The sequence below is a fragment of the Drosophila suzukii genome, chromosome 3 (assembly GCF_043229965.1).
Source record: "Drosophila suzukii chromosome 3, CBGP_Dsuzu_IsoJpt1.0, whole genome shotgun sequence".
NCBI classification, from domain to species: Eukaryota; Metazoa; Arthropoda; class Insecta; order Diptera; family Drosophilidae; genus Drosophila; species Drosophila suzukii.
In genome coordinates, this window is record NC_092082.1 from 48,321,706 (window position 1) to 48,338,354 (window position 16,649).

Consider the following 16,649-nt stretch of genomic DNA (forward strand, 5'->3'; position numbering starts at 1 on the left):
CTTTCATATTGAATTGAAGGTCGAATATTACTGCAGGAGGGTTGATCTGCTCCGTTCTTCTTATTGTCCGTTGTATCTTGTTGTTTGGTTGTTGTTGCCGGTGCTGTTGGCTTATGTCGTCGGATACTGCACTAAAGTATGTCGCGCCTGAAATTTTTGAACCATCGGTGTAGATGAATGTGCTGGTCGGGTATTTGTTTTTGAATTCAAGAAACTTTTGCTGGTAGACTAGTTGCGGAGTGGTGGCTTTCGGTAGTTTACGCAGAGTTGTATCTATCAAATTGGATACATCCGACCAAGGTGGGCTAACGGGTTTTTTAGAAATGGGTGGTCTGGTTGGTAAACCAAGTTCTACGGCGAAATTCAAGGCTCTGTGGACGACAGATGGAATCTTTGGGATTCGCTTCTTTCATTTTAATATTTTGGTAACTATCGATTTTAGCGGAGAGTTATGGGAGAGTAGGATGGGTTTTATAGTTTAGGAGATACAAAACTTGGTTCGGATATCTATTGGCATCATGTTAGACTCGAAGAGAATGTTATGGATAGGGGTGGTTCGAAAAGCACCTAGTGCTTGGCAGAGTGGTAAATGCTGTTAATTGGCTTAATTGTGGATATTGTGCAATTACCATAAAAGGGTAAGCCGAAGTCGATTTTTGACAAAATAAGCGCTTTTATAATGTTAAAGATGGTGAGGTGATTGCAGTTGAACTTGTTGCTCGATATGCACTTTATGATATTGAGGCGATTTGAGAGGGAAGAGACGAGTTTTGCTACGTGATCTGTCCAATTAAATTTCTTATTAAATGTTATTCCCAATATTTTTAACCTATTAGTATTGCCTATTGGTGCAAGTGTAGTGGATATTCGAAGTTGGCAAGAGTGTTTCTTACAAAAATGAGGGTGTTTGCACTTGTTGAGTGAAAGGACAGCGCCTGAGTATTCACACCAAGAGCGGATATCATTGAGGAGGGGGTCAATATTTATTTGTGTGTCTTTGTTTATCTTTTTAAATATGTGATAATCGTCGGCGTAGGTGCATAAGTTGAATTGATTGTGATTAAGGATAACTAGATTTAGTTTGTTAAACGCGATGAGGAACAGAATTACTGAGAGTGGCGAGCCCTGGGGAATGCCGTTGTGTTGTGGGCGGGTGAACGAAAAATGGTTATTGGCATAGACTTTGATTTTTCTGTTGGTCACGAAATTAATGCAATAATTTATAATCTTAGGGCCGATTTTCCATGACTACAGTTCGTCGACAACAGTATGGATTCCAATTTCATCAAACGCCTTTTTAAAATCCAGTGAGATCACTGATAAGTGATTCTTCGTTGATAAGGAAGAGGATATCAGGTGATCTAAAACCAGTAGATTGTCTGATATTGACTTCTTTTTTTGAAATCCAGTCTGAAGACTATCGATCGAGTTGTTGTAGGAAACAAACCACCATAGCCGATTTGCAATGATTTTGTCTAGCGTTTTAGCGAAGCATGAATTAAGGGATATGGGACTATAAGAGTTTAGGGATGTTTTGTCTGTATTAGGTTTGTGAATTTGTATTATTTTACTAAGCTTGTAATGTTGTGGGATGAAGCTGTTAAATATATTGTTAAAATGATCACGTAGTCTGAGTTTTACTGCTGGGTCGAGGTTCTTTAGCATTTGGTAGGAGACACGATCTAGACCTGGGGACTTTCCTTTTTGCTTTGACAGGGCTATATTGAGTTCAAGGAAGGTGATAGGAGAATCTATTTTTAATGCGCTGGTGGAAGGCTGGTAATTCTGGTGGATGGGTGGAATGTTATTTTTGTGGTGGGTGAAGGTTGCTGAGAAATTATTGTCACTTGATTTGGAGGACCAAAAGGAACATAGTTCATTGGCTATCTCTAAGCTATTTGTTATTTTATTGGGTGACTTTGGTTGTGCGATGCAGTGGATACCGATTCTTGGTCGGAGTCCACATAATCTTAGAAGATTACTTCAAATTTTGGAGGTCGAAGAGTTTGGATAAATTTCGGAGGTGAATATTTCCAGTGAGTTACGTTTAGCTATTTTTATTTCGCGTTTGAGAAGGGCATTGGCTCTTCTATAGTTAATTATGTTCGTGTTGGAGATGTTTCGTCGAAGGATATTAAAGTAAGCGTTTTTTGATTTTTTAAGTGTTTGTAGGTGAGTGTTCCACCATGGTACTGTGCGTTTTGAATGGGGATTAGGTATGGATTGTGGGATAGAACAGTTAGCGCTTTGGTAAACTATTCTTTTAAGGTTACCGGCTTCCTTACTAAGATTGTGGCTTATGGGCCGTTGGGTGGAAGTAGTTACTAGCTTCGACGTATTTGGACCAGTTTGCGTCATCTAATTTGAATTTGGGTAAGAAGGTAGGGGTAGAAGTAGTGTCAAATAGTGTTGTGATGATCGGAAAGTGGTCGCTTCCAAACGTACTTGACTCGATGAACCAAACGGATTCGAGGGCAAGGGTCGCAGATGCGAGAGTGAGATCGACGTGTGTGAGAGTGTTGTGGGTGCTGAAATGTGTAGGAGAACCATCGTTTAGTAGGGTTAGAGGAGATTGGTGAATAAATTGGGAAAGTGTATTTCCATTTTTGTTATTCCTAGGAGAACCCCATAACGTATGCCAGCTATTGAAGTCCCCGGTAATTAGGGGGGGGAGGGGGGTAAAGATAAATCGCTGTATACATTTTCAAGGTTGTTGCATGTAAAATGTTGTCTTGGTGGGATGTAAGAGCAGATTATGTTGAAGGTTTACTTGGATTGGATTTTATAGCAGAGTGACTCAAAGTCTTGTGGAAGATGAATTTCGGTGTGTTGAATTGAGTTGTGTACTAGAATAGCAACGCCTCCAGAGGCATTGACAGCAGAGTTAAGAGTATATATAGTATAATTGATTGGAGTGGGAAAGTTTTTATAGGGAATTAGGTGACCAAATCAGACCAAATAATTTGTGGAGTGTATTTTTTTATCAGGAGTTGGAGTTGTTTGTAGTGGTTTAAGTAGCCGTTCATATTCCATTGTAGTATTGAAATAGTTATAATATTTAGTTGGTAATGTAATGGCTTAAAGTGTAACTTAGGATTTAGTTTGTTGTTTTTGTATTGGTGGAGTTGACTGTGGCCTTAATTTTGGACCTAGTTAGCATATAATCTTGTTTAACGAATCTTTTCTCTCTTTTGGATAGTTTGGAAGGGTAGATTTCAGTAGTGAAAATAGACTTATCGTTAGTAGGTCGTTGCGAGGTGTCAGAAGCTGTAGCCATCTCTTCCTCGCTTTCATATTGAATTGAAGGTCTGTAACGAACTGATTTTGTGTGTCTGCTCGCTACGAGATTCGTGCGGCTAGCTCAGAAGATTGTGTGTTCGTCCCACCAAATTTATATGACGTGACTGCCCCGTAGATCAGTGAGAAAACAATGGGTTCAAATGGCAACAGTGGGATTTATTCTCGTGGTATTGGTACAGCGGGTGTGTGGCTATGCTGGCTTCTGTATCTCCTTATTCTGGTTCCGCCGGCTGCTGGTGCTCCTCCTTCTGGCTTGTCGACGCGTTGACTCGGCTTCCGCTTGGATCCTGGGTCTCGGGACGCTCGTAGTGGCCGCCTCTGTTCACTCGCCGACGCGCTGCCTCGGGGTCGCTTGTTGCGCCTTAGACTCGCAGAGAGTTCGGCCTTGTGGGCTTAGGGAAGCGTCACCGATCTCAGACTACGGTGAACAAGCCTTGCTCTCCAGGCTGACGCCTTTCGAGGCAATACCTGTCCCTTGCTCTGTCCCGGACGGTCCCGCTAGGTTCTTGCTCAGTTCGCGCTGACAGTCAAGGCTGCCGCCCGGAGGCTGTCTAGCGGTTCACTTCGCTTTACGCCTAGCGCAGACGAACGTTCCACCCGGCTTCACCCTAATGCGTGACGTCCACGACGCTCCTGCGCTCCCCAATGAGCTCCGCGCGGCGATGGTAACGTGGCTGCCGGAAATGTCTGCTGGCGTCGCTGTCGATGTCCTCTGCGCTGTCTTCTGACCAGTATCTCGTTGTTCTGGCGCTCGGGGAGCTGGGCGGTCGCTGCTCGGGAACTTCGCCAGTAATTGCAGGGCTCTCCAGGCTGCCGCCTCTTGAAACCGCAAATCGATCTACCGCTCGTCCGTCACGCCAGGTCCTGCTTGGTCGGGCAAGGTACGCTGGGTCGCAGACAACTTTCCTCCCCAAGCTGACGGCTCTTCGTCGTAGGACTCTTTTGCTTGTCTCTGACAGACCCGCCGGGCGACTCGCCAGGGTGTGGTCGTGCCAAAGTTAGAAAACAAACGCCTTGACTTAGCCGCGTGATGCCTTTCAGAACTCAGCCCCCTGTGTCTCAATTCGGAGATTCCTGATGTCCTAATCCCGAACGTCTCGACGTGGCGATCTTGCTCCTTGTATGCTTCCCACGGCGCTGCTTCCGACGACTCGCTTGGTTGTAGCTCCCTCGTAGATTACTTGCTTGACTGATTGCTCACTTGGTACTTTGACTGATCTTGAAGGCTTGACTCCTCGTGATCGACTGATCCAGCTGCCAGCGCTCTGCGGCCTTATATAGAGCCTCCAAGCACCGTTATTTCCCTTTTGCGCACGGCCCGCTGGATCTCTCCACTCTGGGTCCAAAGTCCGTGCCTCCTGGATGACCCACTTCTCCTTCACGTACCGCTTTCAATCGATGCTCCGCCCACTGCTGCAGTCCCGCTGATTCCCGGGCCGCTTGTGGCACGCCTGTGTGCCGCTCCCCTGCCGAGATGTGGCACTTCCTCTCCCGGTCCAAAGTTCACGGGAGAGTCCAAAGTCCGGTGGAGTTCCGTTATCCCCTTTTGCATACGGCACTCTTGCTCTGCCCGCGAAGTCTCCATTCTCTCTCGATCTCCATCCTTGGTCTCCAATCTCTCTCGCTCTCCTTCATTGGTCTCCAAACTCTCTCGCTCTCCTTCGTTGGTCTCCAAACTTTCTCGATCTCCACCCTTGGTCTCCAAACTCTCTCGTTCTCCTCGCCGCGCCGTTACTACGCGAATTCGCCGCGTATCTGGTAAGCGGCCGGCCATCTGCTGCTGCTTCTATTTGTGGGGAGTTATTCAACTCCTCACATTCCCCCCTTACTTCGGGAAACATTTAAGACTGGTTCCTACTCTCCGGCGTTTCCTTGCTTATCCTAGCCTTTGAGTCCTTGTGATTCCCGCGGCGCTCCCTCGTTGCTCCCTTGATGCTCCCTCGACGCTCTTAACTCCCTTGAGTTTCTACAGCGGGGGTCATCCTCCTCGTAGCAACTTTAAATCTCCCGCGCCGATATTTCCTGTGTTCCCACTGGGACATCGATACTCCTGGGCTATCGATCCTCAGCTCGCTGCTCATTGCTGCGTCTCACTCCTTTCCATGTTTTCCTCCGCCTGGTCACACCATTCGTGCGTGATCGATATTTATGCGCATATCGATACCGACGGTGCGGCGTTGCCACCTGCTCGTTTGCGATATTTCCACCTTGGCCGATATTTCCATTGTCGTGTGCCCATCGATCGCACTATCGTCCAGTGCCAATCGATCGCCTATCGAGGCGCCCCCTTCCCTGGGTCGTGGTGATTTTGCAACTTTCATACTATGAAATTCATAGGTGAGTTTCTTTTGCATTTCCTTCACTCCTTTTCATCTCATCCTTTCGTCCTCTCTCGCCCTTCACTCGTCCTCTGTTGGCAGCATCTGACTCCACATTGGCAGCTTTTGAGAGCGGTTGCGGAGAGGACTTCGCATTCGCTTCGCAACCAGGACAGCCGGTAAGTATTTATGATGTCTTTCTGCTTCCTGCATTAAACCCCTTTAAATTTCAGGTTCCTGGTGCGGCCCATGCATGCCCCGTTCCTTTTCTTGTTTTTAGTCAACTGTTGGTGTGGTGCGTGTTTCTGTTTTTTTTTTTTTTTGTGACCAGCTGGCTACGGTGTAGATCTGATTCTGCACCGTCCTCCCCTTTTCCTCGGGTAACAACTAGACGAGCTCGTCCGTCGCATTCCGTATAGAATCTCCGGATGCTGCGGTGTATGTCTGGACTGCGCGTCTTGTGTTGCTTGTCTCCTTTCGCGCATACTCTCTTCTACGTTACCCGTATCCTTGTGCCGTTTTGTAAGTGTCCCTTCCGCCTGGCGTTATCGCGGATGACTCTGGCAACTGCCCGACGCTGAATCCTGTTGCCTTGCGGTCGGGATCACCATCCATTCCTATCCACGTCCTTGTGCCCTACCCTTATGGTTGACCTTTCTGCGTGGCGTGTGGATGACTCTCGCTTCGGCCTGACGCCTAATCCTGTGGCCTCGCAGTCTGGATCAACGTGTGATCCTTATCCATGTCCTTGTTCTACCCTGATTGTCCTTTCCGTGTGGCGTATGGATGACTCTCGCTTCGGCCTGACGCCTAATCCTGCCGCCTCGTACCTGACGTTTCTGCTGTCTGCTCGTTTTGTTGTTGCTTGAGCTCGCCAACGTGAACTGTCCTTTCTTTCTTCGACTGTGTGTGGCGAATTTTGCAGATCACTGGAGAGACGAAATCTACCACCTGGTAAGGGCCATCGTACCTCGGGGCTAGTTTTGCAGCGAATCCTTCAGCCGCTTTGGACAGGTGATGTTCCTTGGCCCACACTATATCGCCCACCGCTGGTGACCATTGTCTCCTTCTCAGATTGCAGTGTCTGGCTTGGTCCTGGGACGCCTTTTCCATATTTCGCCGCACGATCTCGAATACCTCTCTTAGTTTGTTGGCATTTTCCTCAGGGGTCTCCGTAGCTCGTCCAGTGCCTAGGGTTTCCTTATCATATAGGCTGCTGGGTAGACGTGGTTCCCTTCCCTGGGTAAGAAACGCCGGTGTATGGCCAGTGGATTCCGATGTGCTCGTGTTCACTGCTAGCATAATCTCCGGCCACTTCTCGTCCCAGTTTCTCTGGTCCTGCCCTGCGAACTGCTCAATCATGGTCTTGACCGTTCTGTTCGCTCGTTCGGTCGGATTTTCTTGTGGTGTGTATGGTGCAGTGAACTGTTGTCTTATACCCATCTCGGCCAGAAAACTCTTGAAGATACGGCTTGTAAACTGCACTCCGTTGTCCGTTATGACCACCTTCGGGACCCCGTACCTTGCGATTATGCGCTCCCTAAACGCCTTCTTGAGCGACTCTGCTGTCGCACTGCGTAGGGGCACCAGTTCCGTCCATTTCGAAAACCTGTCTATCATGACCAGCAGCATTTTGTTCCCGTGCTTAGATCTTGGTAGGGGTACAACGAAGTCTGCTCATACCGTGGCCCATGGTTCCTCCGGCACTTGGGTCAACATCTTCCCAGCCGCCGGCATCTGATTGGGCTTAAACCGCATGCAAATCTCGCATTTTCGTACGTGGGCTCGGGCGTCTCTATGCATGCCTGGCCAGTAGTATCGGGCTGCCAACCGTGCAATTGTCCTTCGGCTTCCTACGTGTCCCGCGGACGGTGCGTCGTGGTTTTCCCTCAACACTGTTTCTCGTAGCGACTTCGGGACGCACATCTTCAATGACGCGACGTCTTCACTGCCTGCTCGGTGAGGTATGTTTCTGTACAGTGTCTCACCATCCATAACATAGTCCGGGTACTTCTGCGGTTGGGTCCTTATCTTTTCGCCCATGTCCTTGATCCAGCTGCACCCTCCTGAAGCTGTAGTTGCCGATGCCTCCTTTAAACCTCGTAGTGTTTTCGGTAGTGGTTGTCTTGATAATGCGTCGGCCACCACGTTTAGCTGACCCTTTCTGTACGCTATCTCAAAGTCGTACTGTTGTAGCTCCAGGGCCCATCTGGCGATCCTTCCTGAAGGGCTTTCGATGCTGTTGAGCCACTTCAGGGCCATGTGGTCGGTTACTACCTTAAAGTGGTAACCTTCCAGATATGGCCTGAGCTTCCGGATCGCCCAGACGATCGCCAAGCACTCCTTCTCCGTTGTCGAGTAGTTCTTTTCCGCGCCGTTCAGTGTTCGGCTCGAGTACGAGATTACTCTTTCGCCCTTTTCGGTGTCCTGGGTCAGTATCGCTCCGATGCCGTAGTCGCTGGCGTCTGTTTGCAGGATGAAAGTTCTACTGAAGTCCGGGCATGCTAGCACTGGATCTGCCACGAGTCTTGCCTTAACCTCCTCAAACGCCATCTGGTGCTCTGGTGTCCACTCCCACTTACTGCCTTTGCGCAGCAGGTCGTTCAGGGGTTTGACGATTCTGGAGAAATCTGGTACAAACCGGCGGTACCACGACGCTACTCCTAGGTATTGTCGGAGCTCTTTGACAGTCGATGGCGGTTTTAGTTCGGCGATGGCGGCTACTTTTTCTGGATCTGTTCCTATTCCCTCGCTAGTCACTCGGTGACCCAGGTACAGCAGCTCCTTTTTGAAGAATTGGCATTTTTCTGGATTCAGCCTCAGATTTGCCTCCTTTAGACGCCGGAACACTTCCTTCAGGTTTCTTTTGTGTTCTTCCAGCGTGCGACCGATCACTATTATGTCATCCTGGTAAGCAAATGCGTGAGGTGACATCTCGGGGCCAATTACTTGGTCCAAGACTCGCTGAAACGTTGCCGACGCCGAGTGAAGTCCGAACGGCATTACCCTCCACTGAAACAGACCTTTGCCTGGTACCGTAAATGCTGTATATTGCCTGCTACTTTCTTCTAGTGGGATCTGCCAGTATCTATCCTTCAGGTCCAAACTGCTGATGTACCGCGCTTCTCTTAGTTGATCTAGGATGTAGTTTATGCGGGGCATTGGGTAGGCATCCTTCACTGACTTCGCGTTGATCTGCCTGAAGTCGACACACAGTCTCCACTTGCCTGTCTTCTTTTTCACCATCACGATGGGGGAGCTGTATGGGCTCTTTGAATGCTCTATGAACCCCATTTGGAGAAGCCCGTCCACCTTTGCGTTGATTTCCCCTTGAATTTTTGGGTTCTTTGGGTAGTATCTCTGCTTGATTGGCTTGTCGTCCTTCATTTTGATCTGGTGTTCTGCCATACTCGATGTTCCCGACATTGTGCTGAAGTCTGCCAGCTCTGTTTCAAGGAACGCTGTAGTATCGTCCAACTCGTTTCCTTGTTGAACGACTGCTACTGATAGCTTCTCCTCGAGCCATCCATTGTGTCGGTTCCTGGCTGGTATTATTATTTCGTGTCCAGCACACCTTATCTCGGTTCCGACTTGTTTCAGGAAGTTCCATCCCAACACTAATGGATCCACTACCCCGGGTAAAATCAACAGGCTCATGGTCACTTGTTTGTTGCCGAATTTGACCTCCACCTCGAGCTGCGCATTAATTCCGCCGCACCTTCCATCTGCCAACCTAACTTGCCGTCTCGTCTTTGTAATCTTTCCTAGAGCAGCGATATTGTCCGCCAATTCTTCGCTAACGAAGCTTGCCGTTGCTCCGGTGTCGATTGTGGCTTTGTAGCTTTTCCCACCAATCATCACAGCTGCGGACAACTGCTGCTCCTCCTCGATTAGCTCGCCCGTTAGTTTGGAGAGGTGGCATTGTGCGATCCCCGCTCGCCTCTCTGCGGCTGAGATCGCTGGCCATTTCCCGATCGTTGGCAGCAATCGACGCTCCTAACACCCACCTTGCCGCATATCCAGCAAAACAGCAGCCGCTGGTTACGACATCCTCTAGCCCAGTGTCCGTTCCCACCGCATTTCCGACAGGCCTCCTGCGGGTCTGTGATATGGGTGGCATCTTGTGGCCTCTGTGTGTTGCTTGGCGGCCTCCACAAGGTATTGTTTGGCTGTCTCTGTTGCTGTGGGGGTGGTGCCCAATGGCCTCCGCGTGGTGCGTCTGTTGCCTGCTGTCGTCTGGCTTGGTGTGGTGGTGACCATTTGTCGTTTCCTCGTGTGTCCTGGTTATCTTCCTCCTCACATCTCCTGCATGTCACCTGTGTTGGTGACGCCGACTTTGTCTTTGAGAACTTGTTCTCCTGTGCGAAGACTTCCCGTTCCTTTTCAAGTTCTTCGTACTCATCGGCTAGGATCATTAGCTTGTCCAGGTCCGACACTTTGTATGCTCTTAAGAACATTCGTTGGCTTGGGGTGCAGTTCTCTTTAATGACCCTTAACGTCTCTTTCGTAGAATAGTTAAGTGGCCTCAACATCGTCTGCATGTCGATCATGTAATCCTTGAACGACTCGCTGAAGCCTTGCTTCCTTTGCCGGACCTGGTCCGCCAGCCTGGTGAAGAAGTCTCTTGGCAGGAAATATGTGTGGAAGCTTTCAATGAATTCTGCCCATGTTCTCCATTGCTTATTGTTGGCGATGAACCATTTCAAGGCCCTTCCTTTTAGCAACTCCGGCATCGCTCGAGGGATCATATCAAGCTCCAAACCGTACGTGTTGGCGGACCATTCTACCTGCTCCAGGAACTCGAATGGTTTTTCCGCCCCGTCGAACCTGAACGACCATTCGCGGACCTGCTTAGCGACCTTTGCATAGTCCGACTGGCTTGGTCTCGGGATCAGCGCTGCTGCTTTCTTTTCTTGGCTTGATTCTCTCCTGTGGGCCTCTTTCTGTATGTTGTCAACGCTCAGGCTTGCCACCAGGTTGTCCCCTTCAGCGTTCGTTAGCGTAATGCTTGGGCCGGCTCTGTCGTAGTATGTTGCCTCCAGCTCGGCCCAGATGTCGACGAGTTGTGGATCATTCTCTGTTTCGGAGTAGTATTCCGATAGTGCCTTCCTCATGTCGTCTAGCCTGCCCTCCAGGGCGACATTGAGCCTCTGTGCGACATGGGCGAAGTCTTCCTTCTTGAGGCGGTAAATCCACTTCTTTCCCATTTTTACTGTGCTGTTCTCACTGTTGGGACAATCACGTTGGGCGCCAGATGTAACGAACTGATTTTGTGTGTCTGCTCGCTACGAGATTCGTGCGGCTAGCTCAGAAGATTGTGTGTTCGTCCCACCAAATTTATATGACGTGACTGCCCCGTAGATCAGTGAGAAAACAATGGGTTCAAATGGCAACAGTGGGATTTATTCTCGTGGTATTGGTACAGCGGGTGTGTGGCTATGCTGGCTTCTGTATCTCCTTATTCTGGTTCCGCCGGCTGCTGGTGCTCCTCCTTCTGGCTTGTCGACGCGTTGACTCGGCTTCCGCTTGGATCCTGGGTCTCGGGACGCTCGTAGTGGCCGCCTCTGTTCACTCGCCGACGCGCTGCCTCGGGGTCGCTTGTTGCGCCTTAGACTCGCAGAGAGTTCGGCCTTGTGGGCTTAGGGAAGCGTCACCGATCTCAGACTACGGTGAACAAGCCTTGCTCTCCAGGCTGACGCCTTTCGAGGCAATACCTGTCCCTTGCTCTGTCCCGGACGGTCCCGCTAGGTTCTTGCTCAGTTCGCGCTGACAGTCAAGGCTGCCGCCCGGAGGCTGTCTAGCGGTTCACTTCGCTTTACGCCTAGCGCAGACGAACGTTCCACCCGGCTTCACCCTAATGCGTGACGTCCACGACGCTCCTGCGCTCCCCAATGAGCTCCGCGCGGCGATGGTAACGTGGCTGCCGGAAATGTCTGCTGGCGTCGCTGTCGATGTCCTCTGCGCTGTCTTCTGACCAGTATCTCGTTGTTCTGGCGCTCGGGGAGCTGGGCGGTCGCTGCTCGGGAACTTCGCCGGTAATTGCAGGGCTCTCCAGGCTGCCGCCTCTTGAAACCGCAAATCGATCTACCGCTCGTCCGTCACGCCAGGTCCTGCTTGGTCGGGCAAGGTACGCTGGGTCGCAGACAACTTTCCTCCCCAAGCTGACGGCTCTTCGTCGTAGGACTCTTTTGCTTGTCTCTGACAGACCCGCCGGGCGACTCGCCAGGGTGTGGTCGTGCCAAAGTTAGAAAACAAACGCCTTGACTTAGCCGCGTGATGCCTTTCAGAACTCAGCCCCCTGTGTCTCAATTCGGAGATTCCTGATGTCCTAATCCCGAACGTCTCGACGTGGCGATCTTGCTCCTTGTATGCTTCCCACGGCGCTGCTTCCGACGACTCGCTTGGTTGTAGCTCCCTCGTAGATTACTTGCTTGACTGATTGCTCACTTGGTACTTTGACTGATCTTGAAGGCTTGACTCCTCGTGATCGACTGATCCAGCTGCCAGCGCTCTGCGGCCTTATATAGGGCCTCCAAGCACCGTTATTTCCCTTTTGCGCACGGCCCGCTGGATCTCTCCACTCTGGGTCCAAAGTCCGTGCCTCCTGGATGACCCACTTCTCCTTCACGTACCGCTTTCAATCGATGCTCCGCCCACTGCTGCAGTCCCGCTGATTCCCGGGCCGCTTGTGGCACGCCTGTGTGCCGCTCCCCTGCCGAGATGTGGCACTTCCTCTCCCGGTCCAAAGTTCACGGGAGAGTCCAAAGTCCGGTGGAGTTCCGTTATCCCCTTTTGCATACGGCACTCTTGCTCTGCCCGCGAAGTCTCCATTCTCTCTCGATCTCCATCCTTGGTCTCCAATCTCTCTCGCTCTCCTTCATTGGTCTCCAAACTCTCTCGCTCTCCTTCGTTGGTCTCCAAACTTTCTCGATCTCCACCCTTGGTCTCCAAACTCTCTCGTTCTCCTCGCCGCGCCGTTACTACGCGAATTCGCCGCGTATCTGGTAAGCGGCCGGCCATCTGCTGCTGCTTCTATTTGTGGGGAGTTATTCAACTCCTCACATTCCCCCCTTACTTCGGGAAACATTTAAGACTGGTTCCTACTCTCCGGCGTTTCCTTGCTTATCCTAGCCTTTGAGTCCTTGTGATTCCCGCGGCGCTCCCTCGTTGCTCCCTTGATGCTCCCTCGACGCTCTTAACTCCCTTGAGTTTCTACAGCGGGGGTCATCCTCCTCGTAGCAACTTTAAATCTCCCGCGCCGATATTTCCTGTGTTCCCACTGGGACATCGATACTCCTGGGCTATCGATCCTCAGCTCGCTGCTCATTGCTGCGTCTCACTCCTTTCCATGTTTTCCTCCGCCTGGTCACACCATTCGTGCGTGATCGATATTTATGCGCATATCGATACCGACGGTGCGGCGTTGCCACCTGCTCGTTTGCGATATTTCCACCTTGGCCGATATTTCCATTGTCGTGTGCCCATCGATCGCACTATCGTCCAGTGCCAATCGATCGCCTATCGAGGCGCCCCCTTCCCTGGGTCGTGGTGATTTTGCAACTTTCATACTATGAAATTCATAGGTGAGTTTCTTTTGCATTTCCTTCACTCCTTTTCATCTCATCCTTTCGTCCTCTCTCGCCCTTCACTCGTCCTCTGTTGGCAGCATCTGACTCCACATTGGCAGCTTTTGAGAGCGGTTGCGGAGAGGACTTCGCATTCGCTTCGCAACCAGGACAGCCGGTAAGTATTTATGATGTCTTTCTGCTTCCTGCATTAAACCCCTTTAAATTTCAGGTTCCTGGTGCGGCCCATGCATGCCCCGTTCCTTTTCTTGTTTTTAGTCAACTGTTGGTGTGGTGCGTGTTTCTGTTTTTTTTTTTTTTTGTGACCAGCTGGCTACGGTGTAGATCTGATTCTGCACCGTCCTCCCCTTTTCCTCGGGTAACAACTAGACGAGCTCGTCCGTCGCATTCCGTATAGAATCTCCGGATGCTGCGGTGTATGTCTGGACTGCGCGTCTTGTGTTGCTTGTCTCCTTTCGCGCATACTCTCTTCTACGTTACCCGTATCCTTGTGCCGTTTTGTAAGTGTCCCTTCCGCCTGGCGTTATCGCGGATGACTCTGGCAACTGCCCGACGCTGAATCCTGTTGCCTTGCGGTCGGGATCACCATCCATTCCTATCCACGTCCTTGTGCCCTACCCTTATGGTTGACCTTTCTGCGTGGCGTGTGGATGACTCTCGCTTCGGCCTGACGCCTAATCCTGTGGCCTCGCAGTCTGGATCAACGTGTGATCCTTATCCATGTCCTTGTTCTACCCTGATTGTCCTTTCCGTGTGGCGTATGGATGACTCTCGCTTCGGCCTGACGCCTAATCCTGCCGCCTCGTACCTGACGTTTCTGCTGTCTGCTCGTTTTGTTGTTGCTTGAGCTCGCCAACGTGAACTGTCCTTTCTTTCTTCGACTGTGTGTGGCGAATTTTGCAGATCACTGGAGAGACGAAATCTACCACCTGGTAAGGGCCATCGTACCTCGGGGCTAGTTTTGCAGCGAATCCTTCAGCCGCTTTGGACAGGTGATGTTCCTTGGCCCACACTATATCGCCCACCGCTGGTGACCATTGTCTCCTTCTCAGATTGCAGTGTCTGGCTTGGTCCTGGGACGCCTTTTCCATATTTCGCCGCACGATCTCGAATACCTCTCTTAGTTTGTTGGCATTTTCCTCAGGGGTCTCCGTAGCTCGTCCAGTGCCTAGGGTTTCCTTATCATATAGGCTGCTGGGTAGACGTGGTTCCCTTCCCTGGGTAAGAAACGCCGGTGTATGGCCAGTGGATTCCGATGTGCTCGTGTTCACTGCTAGCATAATCTCCGGCCACTTCTCGTCCCAGTTTCTCTGGTCCTGCCCTGCGAACTGCTCAATCATGGTCTTGACCGTTCTGTTCGCTCGTTCGGTCGGATTTTCTTGTGGTGTGTATGGTGCAGTGAACTGTTGTCTTATACCCATCTCGGCCAGAAAACTCTTGAAGATACGGCTTGTAAACTGCACTCCGTTGTCCGTTATGACCACCTTCGGGACCCCGTACCTTGCGATTATGCGCTCCCTAAACGCCTTCTTGAGCGACTCTGCTGTCGCACTGCGTAGGGGCACCAGTTCCGTCCATTTCGAAAACCTGTCTATCATGACCAGCAGCATTTTGTTCCCGTGCTTAGATCTTGGTAGGGGTACAACGAAGTCTGCTCATACCGTGGCCCATGGTTCCTCCGGCACTTGGGTCAACATCTTCCCAGCCGCCGGCATCTGATTGGGCTTAAACCGCATGCAAATCTCGCATTTTCGTACGTGGGCTCGGGCGTCTCTATGCATGCCTGGCCAGTAGTATCGGGCTGCCAACCGTGCAATTGTCCTTCGGCTTCCTACGTGTCCCGCGGACGGTGCGTCGTGGTTTTCCCTCAACACTGTTTCTCGTAGCGACTTCGGGACGCACATCTTCAATGACGCGACGTCTTCACTGCCTGCTCGGTGAGGTATGTTTCTGTACAGTGTCTCACCATCCATAACATAGTCCGGGTACTTCTGCGGTTGGGTCCTTATCTTTTCGCCCATGTCCTTGATCCAGCTGCACCCTCCTGAAGCTGTAGTTGCCGATGCCTCCTTTAAACCTCGTAGTGTTTTCGGTAGTGGTTGTCTTGATAATGCGTCGGCCACCACGTTTAGCTGACCCTTTCTGTACGCTATCTCAAAGTCGTACTGTTGTAGCTCCAGGGCCCATCTGGCGATCCTTCCTGAAGGGCTTTCGATGCTGTTGAGCCACTTCAGGGCCATGTGGTCGGTTACTACCTTAAAGTGGTAACCTTCCAGATATGGCCTGAGCTTCCGGATCGCCCAGACGATCGCCAAGCACTCCTTCTCCGTTGTCGAGTAGTTCTTTTCCGCGCCGTTCAGTGTTCGGCTCGAGTAGGAGATTACTCTTTCGCCCTTTTCGGTGTCCTGGGTCAGTATCGCTCCGATGCCGTAGTCGCTGGCGTCTGTTTGCAGGATGAAAGTTCTACTGAAGTCCGGGCATGCTAGCACTGGATCTGCCACGAGTCTTGCCTTAACCTCCTCAAACGCCATCTGGTGCTCTGGTGTCCACTCCCACTTACTGCCTTTGCGCAGCAGGTCGTTCAGGGGTTTGACGATTCTGGAGAAATCTGGTACAAACCGGCGGTACCACGACGCTACTCCTAGGTATTGTCGGAGCTCTTTGACAGTCGATGGCGGTTTTAGTTCGGCGATGGCGGCTACTTTTTCTGGATCTGTTCCTATTCCCTCGCTAGTCACTCGGTGACCCAGGTACAGCAGCTCCTTTTTGAAGAATTGGCATTTTTCTGGATTCAGCCTCAGATTTGCCTCCTTTAGACGCCGGAACACTTCCTTCAGGTTTCTTTTGTGTTCTTCCAGCGTGCGACCGATCACTATTATGTCATCCTGGTAAGCAAATGCGTGAGGTGACATCTCGGGGCCAATTACTTGGTCCAAGACTCGCTGAAACGTTGCCGACGCCGAGTGAAGTCCGAACGGCATTACCCTCCACTGAAACAGACCTTTGCCTGGTACCGTAAATGCTGTATATTGCCTGCTACTTTCTTCTAGTGGGATCTGCCAGTATCTATCCTTCAGGTCCAAACTGCTGATGTACCGCGCTTCTCTTAGTTGATCTAGGATGTAGTTTATGCGGGGCATTGGGTAGGCATCCTTCACTGACTTCGCGTTGATCTGCCTGAAGTCGACACACAGTCTCCACTTGCCTGTCTTCTTTTTCACCATCACGATGGGGGAGCTGTATGGGCTCTTTGAATGCTCTATGAACCCCATTTGGAGAAGCCCGTCCACCTTTGCGTTGATTTCCCCTTGAATTTTTGGATTGGCTTGTCGTCCTTCATTTTGATCTGGTGTTCTGCCATACTCGATGTTCCCGACATTGTGCTGAAGTCTGCCAGCTGTGTTTCAAGGAACGCTGTAGTATCGTCCAACTCGTTTCCTTGTTG